Consider the following 13203-nt stretch of genomic DNA (forward strand, 5'->3'; position numbering starts at 1 on the left):
GGGAACAACCCGCCACGCACTCCTAGCTCCGATTTCAGTTCAAGTTTCCCACACGGTGGCTTTGCCGCCGCTGCTCATTGGCAGCGCTGGGCCGCGTCCGCTGCCCGGGTGTTGGCAGGCTGTGCGAGTACAGCCGCGCCACACACGCTGCACGTCGCGCACAGCCTCGCCGGCAGCCGCCCTGTTCTCGCCGGCGCTTTTCATGCGGGACGTGCCTGGACGGGGCTGCGTCTCCCGCAGGCTCGCGGCCGGCCGCCTCGCTCCGCTCCGTGCCGCAGGGAGGAGGCGCCCGGGGGGAGCTTGGGAATGTGGCGGGGTGCTTTTGGGGTGGAAAACCGCTTTCCGGGTAGGCTTGTGTGCCTACGGCCGGCGCAGCGGGGCAGGGGAGGGCGGCGGGGTGGTTTATTTTGCTGTGCTTCGGTCGCTTGCGCCGCGGAGGAGCGATGCGCCTCGGGGGCTGCAGCAGCGTCCCGCCGGGGCCGTTTGGGCCTGTGCGCATCGCTGAAGTGGCTAAAGAGAGGGTTGTTTTGCAGCCTGGCGATGAAAAACATGCACCTCAGATGCGGGAGATCTAGGGTCACATCTCCGAAAGACGTTTTCGGGATCTGATTGCTTACATGAGGCAGACCAAGTACCGCAGGGGAGCGGAAAAGGCTCATTTCCGAATGCTTGCTGGCCTGCGGGTTAGGGTGCTCGCTGGGGAGAGGGGGGGACCGCTTAAAAAACCTCACTCGCGTCCCGTCCAGGTGCTGTAATCCTGGGCTACTGCGACTTGGGGTTATTTTCTCCTCCGCAACCATCTTCACAGACCCTGTTCATCCCAAAACAGAGGGGAAAAACCGCGGGAAGGGGGAGACATTTTCCCTCCCCCTCTGCTAACGCATTTGGGCGCAGCGTTAGCTAACGGCGGGCTGAGCTTCTTGCAGGCCAGGATGCTTGTGTACGGTCTGGAGGAAAATTGAAGGAAACCCTTGAGCTTTCCAAGAGGTCAATCCCTGATTCTTGTAGGACTTCTGCTGTCACTCAAAACCAAGCTGGCTATAAGCCAAGCTTATTTAGCTATTGAATAAGCAAAGTACCACTCTGTTTCAGTTCCAGCTGACATGGAGAAATTGCTATCTATGATGTGCATTAAGTATGATGACCGCCGATTACGTGACCGAGCAGTATCTTTATGTCTAGCACTGACTTTGATAGTAATTATTTCTGATAGCTCAAAGGTGTCTCTTGTCTGGTGTAACGGATTTGGGTCGCTGTGTACAGCTGTCTTTAGACCCGAAGCTGGCCATGTCTGAATAACAGAACGACGATCACGGAAGAGGAATAAGCTTTGGCAAAGGATTTGAGGCACAGGAAACGGCTGCGTGCAATACACCATGGTCCGCATCGAAAGAAAACCTGATAATTGCAGATGTATTTCATTAGCTTATTTTCTTTGTGCAAGCATATACCGAGCTGATGCCTCACGTGTCTGCAGCATCTCCGAGCGATCCGCGAAGCCGCAGCGCGTGCCTTTCTGCCGGCAGCTGGTGCTTCGCGCGGTTGGCGAGGACAGGGGCTGGCGCGGGGAGCGCTGCCCTGGCTCGGCGCTCGGAGGGCTCCTCCAGCCAGCCAGCGCCGAGCCAGGCACGTCGGCACGTCCGGAGCAGATGTCCTCCTGGAGAACGAGCGCTCGGAGCCCCGTAGGGACTGGAGGCGTTTGAAACCGGTCCCCCCCAGCCTGGCCGGGGGCTGTAACCGCTGCACGCTAAAAGCGGGGCAGCAGGGGGAAGGGAGCTCGAGCGGTGGTGCAGCGCAGGACGGTTGGGCAACCTCCCCTTCCTGCTGCCCCGTCCGGAACTGCCCCGGCAAACCGGCCGCCTGGGGGGCGGCGGGAGGTCAGAGCATTCATTTCAGCCCCGCTGGCTGTCACAAAACTGCCCCATCGTATATTAATGAGCCGGGGCTTGGTTTTGCTCCCTGCGAAGGGAACGCTGCGTAAGGGACCTAACCGTCGAGGTCGGCACATTGTCCTCAGCTCCGCGCTCGGAAAGCCGTGCGCGTCCCCGGGGAGCATATTACTCGTAGCATATTACCCTCTTTGTCCGGCTAATTAGAGGGACATTGTCATTATTGAAAGGTCTGGCGTTTCGTCTAATTAAATATTCTTTTCAGGTCTCTGCCCCGGCATAAGGCTCCCTGGCAAAGCAAGGGTAAAGCCTGGCTTTGCCTCCGAGGGTGAAAGTGGAGCCGCTGGCGAGGTCGGCTGTAATTTGGCCAGCGCGGTGCCTTACAGCAGGGACTGAATGCGAGAACCGTGTGAGAGGTACTTGCACTGGGGGTTAGCGGCTGTCCCCTCCAAAAATAAGAAAGTGCAGGTTTTGCAACCGGATTGCCTTGAAAAGCAAGAGGTTCTCCGGTTTTGGCCAACTGGAAGGAGAAGTATTTCAAGCTGAGCCTAACACTCAGCTGAACTAAAATGAAACACTTACACTTTAAGACAAAAAACAAACAAACGCTGCCATACGGGAGGTCCTTAGAGACAGAAGTATGGAAACAGAAGGGTTTATCCTTTAAAAAAAAAAAAAAAAGAGAGAGAGAGAGTCAACATGGAAATGGGAGGGCTCCTGTTACTGGAAATATTTCGCTATCGCCCATTGGGCTTATGCTGGTTATTTGGAGTATAGCATCAATTACAATTTGTATCAACCGTCCTTCAAAATTTCACAGGATGTTTCCTACAGGAAGGATGAGGAGTGCCAGTCGTCGGGAGAAATATTTGCAAAAAGGGCCCTGAAACTGAGGCTTGCTTATTGCTGTCGAGGCAAACTGCTGTGAATGGCTCATCTGTGCTTAACGTACAAGAATATCCTAATCAGCCCGTCAAGGAAAAGATTAAGCGTTTGAAGTGGCGTGACATAATCCCTGCGTAGCTTGTCGGAAATTTGGGAGAGGAATTAGGCTTAGATGCACGCTAGGAAATTTGGCAGTGAGGCTGAGGTATTGCACCGATGCATTTTATGTTGTGTGTAGGTTTTTTTTTCCCGAGTCTTGTCGAGTTTTTTTGCCTCTTGGGTAACGCAACCGTTTTGTGTGCAGTGCAAGGGGTCGTACAGGAGAGATGCTGTGTGCCCCCACGTGCAGCACGCGGGCTCCAGGCCCCCCAAAAGAGCGAGGAAGAAACTCGGTCCCAAACTTGAAGCGACTGGAGAGCTGCTTCGGATTTGGGGGGCATGTTGCAAGCCTTGCTCCTCGGGCGCTGCCGTCGCATCCTCTGGTGGCTGTTAAAGGTTGTGGTCAAGTCTGTGTTTTCACCTTGAACTCTAAATGGCTTTTTTTTTTCTTTTTAATAGCTCTGAACAGTAGTTGTGTCATCCTTTTATGTTTTTGTCCGTCGTAAGTGGAACGTCAAAGCTTCGGATTTCGTCTTTTGTTTCTGGAAACATGAAACATATTTCAGGGAAAACAGCTGCGTTTCCCTCTGTGAAGTTTCACAATGGAGGAACTCTGCAAAATAAGGGCTGTATTGTTTTTGCGCTCGCTGCTTGCTTTTGATACGTTTTATTATGATTTCCATTATGAGATTACATTCTAGACACTGTTCCTTCTCTTGGGAATAGTTTTAAGACAACTCTCTTCATAGGCTTAAATTGCTCACCGAGAGGGGTTATTTTGCCAGGCTCGGGATGAGGAGGTCTGACCCGGGACTGCTGCCACGTGTCTGTGAGCCGTCTTTGAAGCTCTTCGTCCTGAATGAGTAAATAGCACTGCACTAACAGGGCAAAGCGGGGAACTGCTTCCTTCTATAGGGGACCTAAGAATCCCCTTTGGATGCGCAGAGAAGGGTTAATCCTGCCAATGGCTTCTTAGGTTAAAAAAACAGGGGGTTGTGTTTAACTTCCTACCGACTCATTTCTTTGCGTGCTATAATTTACCGTTTATTTTCACGTGCAAACATAGTTTACGCTTTATCCAAGCCCCTTACTAAGCGTTTAAGCTGCGAGTGGACATAGGTGTTTATTTTGCGCTTAGCCATGAAACCGGCTTGCTCTTGAAAGACGACTTGAGGGCGTTATCGAGGCCAGCGCTCAAGCGTGTCTGCGGCGGTGGCAGCGTGCGAGCCTGCGCTTCCACGGGGGGTCGAGATCAACGTTGTACCTCACATACCTGCCCCTTGGGGAAGAACCGCGTGTTCCCAATCGCTGAGCTAGCGTTATCTGGAAAAACAGGTCAGCAACGTCCTTCCATCGCAGATCTCCAGGTGAGACGGCTCCGACGGCTCCCGCCGGCGCGGCGCGCGGGAGCGAGGGCGCGGGAGACGCTCGCTCTCTGCGGCGCCTCTGCTGCCTCTCCGGCAGGCGTTCCCCCTGCCTCCTCCTCCTCCCGCTCGTCCTGCCAAGCTTCGTCTTTCCCCAGCTCGTTTCCTTCCAGCGTCTTCTCCACGTTCTCCCTTGCCTGAACGCTTTTTAATCTCTGCTAGACGGAGCGCTTGCAGGCAAGGATCCTGCTCTCTTCCGCGGCTTTCGAAGCCAGATGTACAGTAAGAGCATTATATAGGCTGAATAACACAAAGATGATTGAATGGAAAACCTTTCTTTTGCCCCAAGATTAGAAAGAAATTGTTGCCTTCCTGATTTGCTCTTCAGAGTGTTTTTTTCCTTCTTCTGGGGGGTAGTTTTGGGTAATCTGTAGGTGTCACCTTTTCAAATGAAAGGCTTTTATGATAGAGCGGAGTGTTACTATATGTAATAAATTATAGGCAGCCGCTTTCCTCACTGATTAATACCACTTCTCCCTGAAAAGGAAGGGGATCCTCTGCCAACCCCTCTACATTCGAAAGCTCGGGGAATCTTTAAAGTGAACCACAAGGTGTTTTATTTTTGTGGCAGAACAGAACCGAATGAGATCAGCGTCCGAATCTGTTTCTGATCCAAGCCCAGGTGAGCTCTCGTGGAGGTGGAGGACTGTAACAGCAGGAAACGCAGTGCTTCAGGCGCAAGCAAATCGGTTCCTGGCATTTGTCTTTTTGCCAGCTCAGCAGAGCTGGGCATAATTTCAAGCACGCTCGCAGGGAAGGAGGGAATGTGCTTCAGTGGTTGCAGCAGGGATTCGGCACATCCACCTTGAGCCCTGCCTGGGGCGCGTCGCGTGGGCAGCTCTTGTCCCGGCAGGCCGAGGCTCTCCAGGGAGGCCCGGAGAGGACGCGTCTGCTGCACGTGTTGGTCTTGCAGAGGTTTTACGGGCCTCGATTAAAGGAAACCGTGATTTTTGAGGGAGAGGGCAATGACGTTTTGGGAGTTGGCAGCTGGCAGAGTTCAGCCGTAGCGTTGCATCCTCCAGATGCTGCGTTCGAACCATGAGGGAGCTGCCAAAGGTCAGGCTGTCCCGCCTTGGCCGCTATCGAGCTGTTTATGGGGCAAGGTGCTATTTAACGTGGGCAACTGGAGCAGGAGTAATGCCTGTGTGACCCATTTGCTCTTTGGCCTCGGGGAGCGGTGCCTGTTGGCTGCAGCGTTCTGCAAATAGCCTGGGCTTTGCTGTTGCGTTGTCAGAGGGGTTTTGCACCCGAAAGATGCCGACCTGTATTATGTGTCTTACACGCAAAATCCCAGCAGCGCTGGCGTGCAGCCGGGGCCTCGGTGCTGCTGCGCGCTCCGCCGCCGGCGTGCCTCCCCGTGCCTGTCCGTGCTAGTCCTGGCGCCCGCTCTCCTCTTCTCCCAAAGGCCTGGCCAGGCTCCCACGCTCTGCGCAAGCCTCGCTCTCCTGCCGCGTGTCCCCGCCTGTGCGAAACCCCTGCGCGGTGCTGCGCTGCAACGCCTGCTCCGTGCTAGGAGCCCCTCGTGGGCTGTGACCTGGCCAGATGCAGCTAGGCAGGTATTTCCCCCACGGATACGGGAATAAATACCCCCGTGCGTACGAGGGCAGCCCGCTGGGAAGCTCCTCGGTCCTGGCAGCCTCCTGGCATGTCCCAGTGTGCCGGGACCTGGGGCAGCGCCGGGAGGCCACCAAGCTGTCACTTGCTTCACCAGTCATCCATGCCGTCCCAGGTGGGCAACCACTGCTGCATATAGGCTGGCCTATATGTTATAGCTGTTTTCTCTCTCGTTCATTCTGGCATGTTTTCTCAGACCTATGGCTTCATGTTTCCAACAACAGCAAAAAATCCTGTGTGTGTGTGTGAATGCAGTATTTAACTGAGGGTCTCCTCTGCAGACGTTGAGAGCTTGCTTTCCAAGTGAACTGGGAGGGTAATTGATAGCTGTTTACACTTGCCCAGTAACCACAGCAACGAAACTCCCGCGGAACAAAGCACGAAAGCAATTAGATAAAAATGACTGTAATTGAGAGTGATTAAGGATGGAGGTAAATCATCGCACTCCGTCTCCCGCGACGGTAGGCAGCCGAAGCGCGCGGGAGCGTCTGCGGCGTGCTTGGAGATTGGCGCTGGACCGTGCGCGGGCGCACACGGGTCCGACGCCGGAAGGACGCCGACGAGGCTCCCGCCTCCCTTCCCCGGTGCTTTCTTATGTGCAAAACCCCGCTGCACGCTTGTTAATTAAGCCCCGTCTCCTGCCGGCAGGACGAGTGCTCCCCGTCTCTGTGCTTTTTCTGCTGAGCTGTGCGTTAGTAATGAATGGTATTTTTCATACCCTCGGTTTCCCCCCTTGGGGTAGAAAGCATATGTAACGTCTTTAAAAAATATAATAAAATGAGTGAACTAACAATGCAGGCTTGGAATGTTTGATGGAGGAATAATAGGTTGTAATCAATCATAAAATAGGATTTTGTTCTGAGTAATAAGTATGCTAATTATTTTTTCTATTTAGGATAAAAGCTTAATTACCATAGTATATTGAGGGTTATTGTTATTCTCAGTTTTCCTAAGAAAACTGGTTCATTCTGCTGCTAAAACAGCTGGCGTTTTGCAAGTGAAAAAGCGGCATTTCTGCAAGAGCAGCCAGAGCTTTGGCTGCCGCGGGTGGATGCCCTCTCTGCGTTTGCTGCCTCTCAGCAGCTCGCTTCCCCCTTGCCCTTCGTTAACCCGGGATACTCCCATAACTCACGGACTTTGCATGGCAGCAGCATAACCAGCGAGGCCGATGCACAGAGGGACTTTGCTGTGAGCTGACGCCTATGAACGACGACGTGGCCCCTCTTCATCATGGGCAGTTGAAGTGCCTCACCGCTCCAGCCCCCTTCTCTGGCCAGACTTGCCCACTTTCCACAGGTTTTCCACACAATCATGTGCTCAAGTGTGAATTTAGGCCGTGCTCCAGAGGTCTTTGGATGGAAAAGCCCAGGCAGGCTTGGCTCCTCAATGTGACCCCCGTTCTCGTTCATGTGTGGTCTGGAGAAAAGCTGGGCCAAGCTCTCTGCAGCCCTGCTCACCAGCAGATACACTAAGCCCATCTCTTCCCCAATGCAGGGTGCTACAGCCTGTCTTGTAGATGACAAAATGGATGAGGAACAGGTGGGTAGCAGGGCACTGTTGCACCCCTAAGTAGGTAAACATGAGCTTTTTTTTTCCCTCTAAATAATAATCTGAAGAATCAAGCAAGGATGGTACTTTGGAGAATCAATGTGGTGAACTGGTCTTTTTTTTCTGTTGAAATTAAACAAGGAATCAACTAGAGAAGAAGGCAGGGCTGGTAAAATTATGCAAATGCCAAACGCCATGATGCCGTGGGTCTCCTGTGCTGGCAGTGGGACTGGAACAGGGACCGGTGATGAATGGCCTGGACCCATCACAGCGCTCTGACTCTCTGAGAGCCTCCCTAGATGTCTCCCCCAAAACTCAGGGCTCCGCCGCTTTCACTCTTGGGGACAGAAATATGTCCGGCTGCTGATTCTTTCCAGAGGTCTTTGGCAGCCTCTCCTGGCAGTTGGCTGTTTCTGAAGAGGCAGGCAGCTGTTGCTAAAGCGATTTGGAAACGCAAGTGATGCTCGGGAGCTCTAACGCTGTGGGAGGAGGTCGGTGGCTGAGGTTGTCGCCGTGGCCGATGGGCCTGGCTTTGCGCTAGCGCCTTGGTTTTGAAAAGAGGGGCTGGTAGGCTTGCACGCATGCAAAGGTTCCCACCTTCTACGCACGATAACCAACCTTCGTTGTGGCCTCCCTGCTGAAGTGCCTGCCCTACACCTGAAGGACTTGCAGGGTTGTGCAGACTGGAGAAGACCAAACATACCCGGCAATGCAGATAGACTTGGCGGCCAGCACTTCTTCAGAGACTTGTTAAAAATTATCCAAGGGTCTGTCCCATGCCCAAGAGCTCCCTAGCTCTCAGCAGCTTCTGGGTTTGAAGGAGAAGCTCCAGTTTCAGAGCAGTTGAGTTTTACAGAAAAGGATGAGGATTTATGGATGCTCTCTAACATGAGGGCACCTAAGAGTTAATGTGAATTTCAATCAAGGAGATTTTAAAAAGGGCAGAGGGAAAACAGATTAGCCCTTCTCTTGCCTTGCTCTATAAGATGAGACAATGAGAGAACGTGATGAGATCAATGGAAAAATAAAAGGAAATGAGAAATCAAAGGAAATGTTGCTTTGCAGGTTATATCATATGGTGAATTGGGAAATTTTTCCTTTAGGGATGAAATAGTCTCTTATATTTTTAACAGAGCTGGATAACTCATGACTGCAAAGATGAAACCTGCGATAACAGCTGATTCCTTGCAGGGGTTTCAAAAGGAAACGATCCACTTCAGATACAAATGGTGGGATGCTCCTGGAAAGAGGTGCTCTGCTCCCATGTGGTGTTCAGAAATCACGCAGAGCCCAAGCATCTGCCAGGAGCCTGCTTCATGCAGTGTCTGAGGTCTGGGTTATCAGCACTGTGAGTCCAGACGTACTGTAACTGCTGCTTCAGCTGGTTGATCGTAGCACCTCGTAAAGGTAGAACTGCATGAGTCTTCCTTCGCCAGTCCCCTCTAACGGTGGACATTATGTGCAGCATTTCAGGTGCTCAAAACCAATGCACAAAAAAGGATCGCCATATTTTCCTTTTAACATTTCTGTAACACTTCTGTATCACAGTCCTACTTCCCTTGAAAAGATCCGTTCTGGGACTTCAAGTTTGCTGCGGGCCCTGGAATTTGGTGTCCCAACCATCTCACCCTGAGAGAGACATACTTGCCGTGAGGCCTTCTCCCAGCAGTAGCTCTGGTCACCACGTTCCACCGGAGGCCAGATGCGGTTTTGTTTCTTCTTCCTTTAAATCAGCTCGACGTGCCCGCTGTGTAGCCCTGGGGCCGCGCTGTACTGTGCGTCTGTCGGTCGCTCTCACGGCTGCTTCTGCAACCACCAAGTCTCTCCCCGGCTGGAATCTGGTGTGAAAAATCCTGCCCTGGAGGCTGAAAAATTAATCTTCGTATTCTTGAATGAAGGGTGGTTGCCTCGTCCTTTTGGCACTGGCAAGCGGTGGTTAGTGATCGGTTCCAGCCACCACTGGCCTCCCGTGAGCGAAGACCCAGAGTTTTTGCAGCCGCATGCTACTGCCAAGCCGCTTCCTTTCCGCGGGTGCACAAACATCCAGGGCTTGTTCCTGCCGTGACACACAAGCCTCTGGTCTGAAGTCTTGACTGACCGGCTGCTCGCAGCCGTATTGATCTTTTTCATAGACATGGCAGTTTTGTGACAAAGGAGCTAATAAGAATATGTCAATTTAACTGAATTCAAATCAAATTTTAATAATGGGCAGTTAAAGCTCCAAAACTGAAGCTCTCCAGAAATGCAGAGAACAACACGAAACAGCATTTAACAGCTTTGCACTCTGTATCTGGAAGCAGTCGGTGCCAGCAGAAAGGAGGCCAGCTCCAAACAGACCAAGCCTTGCCCCACACTCCGCTTCCTGTGTCTGAATGCATTTTATTTGGATTTCTTCTCCTTGGAATATTCTGCTTGCTGTAATTGCATTTTGTGCTTGGCTTTGGAAATGGTGGTTTTGCTGAGAGTGCCCACCCTCCCGCTGTGCCCCAGGCCCCAGCTCCACACAGCCCACCCCCTTGCTCTGAGAAAGTCAACTGTCATAATCTACTTGGATGGTCTCATAATTTACTTGGATGGTCTGTTTTTGCCAAGGAGACGCTGAAATCATTAGCTGGTTCTTCAAAGATCTGCAACTCTTCTTGGTGTTCCAGCACCAGAGTAGGTCAACGGAAAAACGTTGCCTGAGAAATGCTGTGTGGACGTGAAAATTGAATTCTGAAATGCTAACTGCTCTTGAATAGCAAGAAACAGTTTAAGTATGAAAATGCCAGCCCACAACAGTCTTTAGATATATTTGTACTCAAAACAATTTATTTTCCACCTAAGTAGCTCCAAAGGAAAGTATCATATAAGAGAGAATGCAAGGAAAAAAAAAAAGACAATACATTTGCCTTTCCCAGGCCACTAGCCTGATCTTATATCCATGGTCATGCTAGCTGGGTCAAAAGGGTTATATCGGGCCAGAACATAGTTCATAATTTGACTCATTTTACGTGTAGGACATGGCGGCCTTGTTTTAGCTGAAGAAGCTCTTAAAAAGATCTGATTGAAGCTACGTAAACAATTCTCCCCTCCCCTTCACCCCCATCTATATGTAAAATAATTTTCCCAATTATGTTGGAAATATGGATGTTCTGTTTCTCAGAAATTTCCTTTTTATTTCTTTTCTGGACTCTGGGCCCAGTAGTGTCAGACAGGTGAGGATATGGCACACTAATGTCACTTTTAAAGGTTCTTTTGTTGATTGTTCCATATTAGGATGTTTCCATTCCAGCCCTTTACTTCTTCCGTGCTTCATAATTTAAATGTTATTTTGGAGGGGCCTGGAAAGTATTTTTCCCTGAAAAGTGTTGTTGGTTTTTTTTTAATTTAGGGGCTGGGGAAAAACCATCCTCTTGTTTCCAAGGCGGATAGGGCATGCTTTGCCCTCTAATTGTACGTGCTTGTGGTTATACGAAGGAACAGAGCTGACACGCTTCTGCGGGAGCCGCTTACAGCGTTTCCTAGGGGGAACCACCCCCACTGAAGATGCTGAGATGGGGGAAACGGGAGTCTTCCTTCCGAAACTGGCTCCCCGGCACCTGGAGGGGAACTACAAAATTACCGTGAGCGCTCTCTGGATACGGGAATGTTTTCTCTCCTCTCAGCCTTGTGCGTAATTCAGTTCGGCGTTACGCTTGGAGTTGCAGAGATAGGAAGGTGGCTGATGAGACCAGATGGGGAAAAAAGGTGCTGTAATCATTTTCTCAAGTGTCGAGCCATTATTTTAAGGTATGATTTATGCCTCTGTCTGCACAAATCCATCTGGAGCTGAAGCATGATAAGACAAGTTGATCTTTAACATTCTTTATCTTCTGTTTTTTGCTGCTAGGAGACAATTTCCAGGGCGAGGCAGCTGGATTTTGCACGTAGTCTTTTTCTCGCGAATGCAACCAAGATACGTTTTAGGGTTCATATTTAATGGGTCCCTGTCATTGATACTGTGAGCAGAAAAAAAAAACCCAAGAAGCTGGTAGAAGCTTACAGTAGTCTTCAGCTTAATGCCCTTTGCTTTGTTTTCTTTAGTCTCAAAGAGAAAAGAGCAGATGTTTTTGCAGTGCATTGGTGTTTGCAGCAGTTCAGATCTGTGCAGCATTTGTACCATGAAAAGTGAGAGCAGATTTGTAGATAAGCTTTAGTTTAAACATGTGCCTCAGCCAGGAAATCAGTTCTGCTTTACTTCATCCTGGTGGCAAGTTCTTACCTCAGCCATGACCCGAGGTGTCTAACTCCTCTCCTCTGCACGGGGAAGTTCAGACATGATTTTAGTGTATTTTGAAGTATTTATGCTTCAGAAGTGTCCTCCAGGTGTTCCAAGTCTTGCTTTGTAGCTTTGCTCTTTTTTTGAACATTTCGATATCCAAAGCCCAACACCTGCACTTGCAGCCGTGCGGATTCATGGTTAGCGCAGAGAGCACATGGTATCGCTCCTGACCTGGACTATGCCAAAAAGATCTATTAAAATCAGTTTCCTGTGTAGCTATAAATATTCCCCACTCTAACGTCACCGTGCCGTGAGTAGTCCTGCCTGCTCGAATGCTGACGGAAGCCAACTAAGCAAAAAAAAAAAAAAAAAAAAAAAAAAAAAAAAAAAAAAAAAAGAGCAGAAGCAAAAATAGCCGTTCAACCTACCTGATTTGCACGGTGGACTTTGCTGGATGCCGTACTGATAGGATACTGCATGTAACCGGGGGAATTCCTTAAACAGTTGAAGTCGCATGCCGGATTTCCGGACTTGTAAGTCAGTGTGACTATGTCAGCTGAAGATCTGCTGCAGAATTTTCTGGTTCTTTCCAGTGTGTAGTTTTAATGAACTTGATGACCAAATTCTGTGCCTTTTACCCCAATTTGTTCAAGATGCATGCAATAAATCAGGCCTGTGTTTGACCCGTGAATGAAAACTAACTTGACAAATCCCTTTCTGTATTCATTTTTGTCAAAACATTAATTATGAAAATGGGTGGGTTGCTGATAGTTCGGGCTATTGTTGCCCACGATCTTGTGGGTTTGATGTATGTTCAGCCTGAATCCGTGCGGATGCCTTCTCTGGGGTGCTAGTTTCTCATGTTAAGACTTGTGTCATATGGTGAAGTATCTGATTTATTAAAAAATGCTTTATGACACAGTGAAACAGATGTCAGCTATGTTAAATACCTCCATAAATTGTACCTCTCCTGAGCAGATTAAGCATGCAGCTATTTGAGGCACGATGAAGGCATCCTGCGCGGAGGCAGTATTCTAGTAACTTGACAATGTGAACATTTTTAGCCCCATTTCTTACGGAAATTAAGTTACGTGGTTGTGCTGTCTGTCTGTTCTCCCACAATACGTTTTTAAACCTGCTAGCTGTTTCCAACCAAACTTCACGGAGGCGTAACGCCTCAAAGACGAATCTCTCACCAGTTGCATGAAAGCCGCCGGTGGTGTGGCAGTGCCCCGACCGAGGTGGCCTTACGCAGGGAAATGCGGTCGGATCTCAGCCGGTGGAGCCAGCGGTGCTTGTGCCCCAGGTCGGCTGCAGCCAGGCCGGGTGCGGGAAAAGGCGGAGGGGACAACGTAGGAACAGAGGACCCGAACCCAGGGGAAAACATCGTTTTTCCAAACGGGTTGTTTCGCGCTGATTTTGTTTGCTCCGTGCGTCAGTAGTGACAACCCCATCCGAAAAGCAATCTGCTGCCCTCCGCTTCCGCTTTGGCTTCCCCGCT

This window comes from Apteryx rowi, unplaced genomic scaffold (assembly GCF_003343035.1).
Source record: "Apteryx rowi isolate R43461 unplaced genomic scaffold, aptRow1 scaffold_2, whole genome shotgun sequence".
NCBI classification, from domain to species: domain Eukaryota; kingdom Metazoa; phylum Chordata; class Aves; order Apterygiformes; family Apterygidae; genus Apteryx; species Apteryx rowi.